Below are 7,890 nucleotides of genomic sequence, written 5' to 3'. Positions count from 1 at the left end.
TATTATTTACTTTTAATATTTATATAAATATTTTAAAGATGAAAGAATTGCTAAATTAGCTGCAAAAAGGGCATCTTGTGGAGCACTTGCTGCTTTTTCACACATGTGAGCGTCTTGTGTGAAATGAGTCTGAATCAACAATCAAAAGAAAATGTAAATCCTTAAAAATGTTTGTCACTCGGTCGCTAAAACCGAGAGCTCAACACACAGGGTTAAAAGAGGAGCTGCAGCAATGTGCAGTACAACAAAAATATGAGCACTTTAAAAGAATCCGGGCCAATTTCTTTGGCAGTTTATGTTATGTTTGAATTATTTACACCGACACGGGAGGTAATTACTCAGTGCATTATGAAACAACCCCGAACAACACTTGAGGCACTTGTGTGCAGACATAACAGTTTACACTTTAAATACGTCACATTTACTTATTCACATACTACAATTCATGCATTCATCAGCTTCCAAATAGGAGTAAAGGCAGGCTCCTCTGGATTATGCTGCCTTTGTCTACAGGCCGCATGGTCTGCTGACCTCCTTGTCATCACCCACCTCCTAACAAACTTCATTGGGTTCCACAACTCTAGTGGTGGACCGTGGGTAACTTTACAAACATCACTGAGGACACATTGACAATCTTCAGCTGATTTCTCAGTGGTGAAACAATAGTATTCATCGCTGAAAATCCCCTTTCACATTCAGCTGTGCTCAGCCAGTGTATCTACTGTGTGTTTTAATTTCAGAAGATCCTCTTTAATTGCCATGTTTGGGTTTTTCTTGTAGTCCCTGAAACCTTGTTTGACACTACAGTAGTTCATTGCCAGACTATTACACAGCTGCCTCAATTCTTGTTGGTGACGACACATTTATTTGATCAAAAAGCTCCAGCTCATGCTCTGGGACCATCCTGGACAGCATGCTATAACTAAGTGCATGAAAACCTTTCGTGATTGATTTTTAGATGTATTGCATTTTTTAACATTTAAAAAAATATTTATAAAATCAAAGAAGCTTTGTGTTATGTGTAAGGCAGTTAGCGGAGTTCACCAAAAATGTTTGGACAAGTGTAGGTCAAAAGGTTAAGCTGCATAATAGATTTTTCGAATGTGTCGAATATCCGACGTCCAATATAAAACCAACCTTACCACGGTGGATCTTGTGGCGGTTTTGCGTCAATGTCAACTAATGTAGCTAATGTTACTGAGGTCGCTAACATTAATGTTAGCTCAATTGAACGGTTAATCGTACAGATAGCTAACATTTCTTTCAGCTCAAACTTTTTTTACCTAGTTTTATTGTTTTCCTATCACTTACCGGAGCAATGGAGAGGCACCATCTGTCCAGAAGAGGCAGACCGAGGTTCATGACTGTGAACAGAGGACTTCAGTGGTAGCTGCTCGATCGCTCTAGCCTTTAGTGGGTTTCCATGGTAACGTCGCTGTTATGCTTAGAATTGTGACAGTTTTCCCTTGATGGCTGTGGGCGGGGTGCTGAACCAGCGATTATTGCATTTATGACGTCTGCTAATTCCAGGCCTGGGTGTCTCTGTGTAGTCTTGCTAATTATTCAGTCTCATTTGCCATATATTTGCCAGGAGTAAGGAGATGAAAAATAATTCAAGTGGAATAACAATATTTGGTGCTGAAACAGACGGAGCTGAGCTCCGGTAGGGTGTGTTGTGGACCTGAGGAGGCGGAGCTGCGCTCCGGCCCAATTTAACCTCTGGTTACTAGGATGTTTTCAAGGGTGTTTTGATATTATTCAGATTAGTTTGAGCAATAGTAACAGTTTATGGATGCCTTAAGGAACAACAATACTTAATTAGTTAATTAGCCTAAATGTAGACTTGACACAGTTTACGTGCAGTGTTGATGTGCAGCCACAGGTTTGGATAGATTTACTATTTAACTACAATTTTCATCATGGCTCATCCAATCAGAATTAAAAAAACAGAGAGTCAAAATGATCCATTTGAGTGTGGTTTGGGTTCCTACAGTACTACAGTATGTTTAAAAAAAAAAGTTTTCTTTTAGTCAGATGTCAGCAATGATGATATGGAGTGAGTTTATATCATGTGACTAAGGGGCTACATTGACCTGTGTGTGGAATGTAGAACCATACTGTTACAAAATGAGTAGTGTAATGAACTCTATCATATATAATGTGATGCAATTTTCCTGTGTGTGTGTGTGTGTGTGTGTGTGTGTGTGTGTGTGTGAGCGTGTATTTATCACTTTGTGGGGACCAAATGTCCCCATAAGGATAGTAAAACCCGAAATGTTTGACCTTGTGGGGACATTTTGTTGTGTGTGTGTGTGTGTGTGTGTGTGTGTGTGTGTGTGTGTGTGTGTGTGTCAACCACAGACAGTTGTTTGATTAGTCTGTTGGTTGACTTAGTTCACCCAAATATCAACATTCTGTCTTCATTGTCACTTTTTAAGAGCTCTTTTCCAGAGTAAATCTCAATACAGAAATATCTCGGTAAACGTCTGCCCACAGGAGTTGGACATTACACACTAGCAAAACATTATCCGTTTGCACGTTATGGGCAGAGCAAAAGGCATTTACACTTTTACATGGGTACTGACACCGATGTATTGCAGCACTGATATAAATATGTATTCTTATAAACTGAGGTCCTAAAAGCCTAAAAATGACCATCACTATCACACGTTATCACAATCGGTAAAACTTGCCACAACATGCTATAAATTGGAGCTGTAATTTTAGTCTTGAAATATCCGCTATGTGACAAAAGAAAGTGCTTGTTTTGAGCGCTTGCTCCATCTGCAGTGATGACTTGAGTGACAGAGCTTCGCTGTAAATTCCTCAGCCATAAATTAACTCTCAATAAATTACGCATTCAATAACACTGAATTAAAACAAGTAAAACATTTTCATTAGAAATTGACTTAAGTACCCACAATTAAACATACTCCTAAAAGTACAATTTTTCCAAAAAGTTGCTGAAGTAAATGTAACACATCACTACCTCTGCAAACAATTTGTGTTCCGGACATGAATGATACTTTCATTCATGTGGCTTGATAAGGAGAGGTTTGCAGTTGCTTTAATAAGCGATTATACTGGCAGACAATAAAATGGGTGAAAAAATCCTAGACTAGAATATCATAGAGCATATCATTGAGCTAGTAAGCAACAACCTAATAACCACCCAGAACACCCTAGCAACCACCTAGAAACGCAATAGAAACCACACAGGACACCTCAGCAACTTCATACCAGTTAACCTGGCGACAATCCACAACATCCTAGCATGATGGCAGTGAGTTTTGCACTTCCAAAAATGCAAAAATCTAGTTAATGTCTGCAATGATATGTGCCCAAAGTTGTAATCATTTGGTCCATTTCCAATTTTGTAATGTTTAGCTATTATGCCAATACCTGAGGGTGGCAGTGCATATGAGTAGGCTACTTAAAGAAATCAGCTCACAGCGCACAACCCAAGTGAGTAGTAATCAGCAAGAAATCTCTCAAATCCGCTGTGGTTAGTAAGCCCCTGCAAATCTGAGCTGACGACGTGGAGACTAACTGAAGGAGAAGTGCGTGTGTGTGCAGTCAATCAGCTTTCTGCAGCAGCAGAAATATCGTGTTTAGTACACCAGGACAGAGCAAAGGATGCTGGGAACTTGAAGCGTGCCGGTAGATAATGCCTCAGCTGCTGAAGTCACTGATACAGATGATCATGATTCTAAGGCTCCACTGAATTGATTTGCGGCTGTTTTGTGACACTTATTCCATGTGACTGTCTGTATTTGATGACCTACACTTAATAGTGATAGTGGCTGCCAAAAAAAAAAAACAACATTTGTAATCTTTAGCTGTAATGAATTACCTTATTGTGTTAGTTGTGTCGTATGAAGGTGTAGGTAGTTCTCTTTCATTTATGAGACATGGGTTGCATTGTACCATCTTCTGAAGTAGCTGCTGGATGTGGAGGAGAATGATTTTCAGGCTCAGATGAACTGATTTGTGACTGTTTTGCTACAGAGCTCTTATTCCCAGTAACTTTTTTGGGTTTGACTATCTGTAGCTGTTGGTGATTGTGGCAGCCAAAACATAAAATACTTAAACGTGGTTTAATATTTTAATAAATGCTGAATGAATAGTTTTCTTTAATTTACTAAGGTATATTGTAGCCAGCATTGCCCCATCTTCTGAACAAGCTCTCAGACATGAAGGATAATGATCGCAAAACTTAGAATTGATGATTGTGGGCTATTATACTACAGAGCACTCAACGAAGTCTCATGACAACTTCAACTTGGCTCATACGAAAAGGTACGACAACCAATCAGCAAAGAGTTTAAAATCAGTTCAATCAAATTTAAGCTAGCCTCCTATTTAACACTTTATTTTAAGAAAGAAAATGTCTGTGAACAAATCTGGTTACTCATTCTATATTTATGTATGCAATGCAAAAGACTGATGTATGTCAATAACCAGTAAGATGTTTCCTGTGTCTTGTTTTCATTTTTAACATCCAACCAGGGTCCATCTGGGGTGGCTTTAAAACACAGCACAAATGGTGTCCTGTATTGATTGAAATGACATGGGGCGATCCATTTCATCTTTAATCGTGGAATGTATTTACGGGATGAGTGGCAACCCTATATAACCCACTGGTCACTCGCCTATGCTTGGTTTTCCTAAACTGATTGTGGAGTAACATCATGACCCTGTAGCTGCTTTTCCACTATCGGGCTAGTGTGAGCCAGGGTTATCAACTGACCAGCCGTGGCCAATAACCTCAGAACTCCAGCTACGAGACCAAAATCATTCTGTGTTTCCACCATCTGGCCAATAGACCGCAGCGTTGCCCTAAAACCCACCCTTTATATGCCGCCCTGGTGCCAACGTCACACACCCCACCCATTTCACAAGCTCAAGCTGATTTATCATGTTATCTATAATATCAAGTTTATATCAGTTGTAAACCGGAGTTAGCTAGCAAGATAAGTTAGCATTGACAACTCACCGATTGTAACTGCCATGGTGTCCCGAGTGGTCTCTCCACTAACAGCGGGGCGATATCTCATCACACCATGACCTCCAACCATGGAAATTTTTTTTCTTTTTCCTGTACTGTTGTTCGCTGGATGCACAACCTGGCAAGTTCTGGAAATAAGGATAGATTTGAAAAAGAAATGTTAGCACTGGGGAACTTGACCTTAAGCCTCAAAATTAAGTGTGTGCCAGAGGTGTATCAGTCCTCCACAATCCACTGCAAACTTGCATTCAGCTCACTTTTTAATCATCCAATCAACTCCCAACCTAGATTTGTCCCAAGTTGAATATCCTGTTTTACATGCAAATGTGTCATATTATGGAAGTAAAATGGGCTGTGAATCTAAAATGGTTCATGTTGAATTTAAAGGAAAGACCAGGAGATTGTAACTTTCATGCGATACAATTCAGACTTAAGATATTAAATCATGCCTCAATGTTTTTTAAAAACTTAGAAATGACTGGAAGCATATGAAGAGTTAGAATTAATCTTTGTATTTTTTTTTAAGTTCGCCCCAGGGAGAAGGGTTTCAAGTGTCACTGTTTGGAAGAAAAACAGGGAGCTTGACTCAGTATGTCTGGTTGGCATTCATTCAGATGTGATTTAATGATGGCATCCCAATATGTACAAACTATTAGTTTATGATGAGTGCATTAAAGCTACCCACAAAACCTCACATTGGCTTTGATGCATGTAATGTACCTTTTGCCTATTCAAAGTCAGTTTAAAAAGACTTTGTGTGAAGTGTTGGGATTGAGAGGGTTTGAGAGGAAATGGTATTGTTTTTCTTGTTAACTAGTGCATCTTGGGAGATTTCATGTGGGTTATTTATACAGTAAGCCTGAGAATTCAGAAAGAGGTCACCCCCAAATATTCAGCCCTTGCAAGTGGCCATGAAATATATTCTCCTGTGATGTGATGAATTCCGGACATTTTATTTTCCGACACTGAAGCATTTATTAGAGTACAGTTAAAAAAAAACATCTCTCATGGGGCCATGTCGGTAGTGTTTCCGAGTTGCGAAAGAAGCAGGCCAAGCGCATTTAAGTGCGGTCTTGGGTGGAAATACAGAGACTGTGATGTGAGTTAGAGGTGATGGGCGTCAAAAGTTCAGCTTCGATTTGAATGCTTGTTCCAGACTTATCTAACAGTGATTTAAGGAAACAGTAGGTTGACTTTTTTTTATTTATTTTTTTTTTATAGCTATACTCAATCTGTGCTAACTGAAATTCATAGCACTGCCTCCGGTGGCCGAAGCGGGAAGTGTTTTTAAATGTAAGCACACGTGTGAGTACGGCTGCCATTTTTGAAGTTGTAAAATATGGGACACTCTATCTAAATTCGTTGACCGGAGCGTTGGAGGGGAGGATGGGTGCTGGCTGACGTTTCAGACAGTCCCTTACACACCCTCCACAGTTTTAGAAAGTTTAAGCTCAATTAGTGGAATTCAGACGGTCCCTTACCCACCATAGGCACAATTTCCAACATATATCTTGGTTAAATTAACGATCTTGAACGATTTTGCAGTGATGCCTTCAGATCAGCTTAAATACGGGACAAATCACGTCCATTCTTGATTCAATACAGGACACGTCATTTCATCTTTAACCACGGGATGATCCAGTATTTTACGGTACTGGTGTCAACCCTACGTGTGAGATCCAGTTTCTGTGTGAAATTACCACAAAATTTGTAAAGTGATTTGTTTTTGACTGTAAAGGACGGAAAAAAGAGGAATGCATTTTTTTTTACCCCTAAACCCCAACCCTAAACCTAACATTCTGTGGAGTAAAAAATGTTTTGGTAGAGGGAATATGGAACCTCCGAATCTCACTCACCATTGATAATGTGAACTTGATTACTTCCTAGTTTCAACCCGGGAAGGGAACCTGGGTCTCCCATGTGATTGACGCAACACAATTCTGGTTGCGCCACAGCAGAAGGTTAAAGTACTTGAACCGATGCAAAAATATCTGATGGGAGATGGCTCTTGACAGTAAGTCTACATGATGATAATAAACACCAAAGCACTGGAACGATGGAATCGGGAAAGAATTAACAGCAAGTATGTAGTTATAGCGCAACAGAACATTAAGATACAAATGGTCCATGTTTCTATTCTTGTAATGCATTGCATACAGACACATTTCACTACCAAATTCTTATGAATAGGCTTACCTAAATTTATATTTATTTATATTTATGCATTAGGCAGACACTTTTATCCAAAGCGACTTACAGTGCACTTATTAAAGGGACAACCATAGAAGAACCTCCAAATTAAATTGCATTAAAATTTAAATCTCATCAGCGCTTTTCGTGCATGCACAGTTTCGCTAAAGCCACTTGTGCCTAGACTTGGCTTAGACTTGCAAGAAAATATCCAAACTCCATGACCCACTGCCCACTGACTTGGCATGCATGACGTGTCGCATAGCAGCGCTCTTAAACTAGAACCCCTAATGTTTATCTTTCCATAAAATGTGCTGAATTGTGATGCCAGACATTTTTAAAGACCAAGGAAGGAAACTGTCATGGCCACTTTAAGATACCCTTAGATTTACAGCTGTGGTCTCAGAGAAATCAAAAACCAAAATGTGCTCAGAGGACTAAAATGAATGGCTTGTTCTCAAGAGAATATATAATATACTACAGAATAATAATAATTCATATTTTATATAATTTTATTAATAGTAATTAGTAATAGTAAAGTAGTCATTAATAGTAATAAAAATAGGTTAATCTTTCTCACAATATACTGGGGGGGGGGTGGGTGAAATATGACCTGGGCATTTTCTTGACAAGTTTTGTGAGATTCATCTGCTTGAATGTTTGAATAGAAAAGATTAGTTTATTAAATGGAA

Source organism: Xyrauchen texanus, chromosome 36, assembly GCF_025860055.1.
Source record: "Xyrauchen texanus isolate HMW12.3.18 chromosome 36, RBS_HiC_50CHRs, whole genome shotgun sequence".
Taxonomy (NCBI): domain Eukaryota; kingdom Metazoa; phylum Chordata; class Actinopteri; order Cypriniformes; family Catostomidae; genus Xyrauchen; species Xyrauchen texanus.
This window is presented reverse-complemented; position numbering follows the sequence as displayed.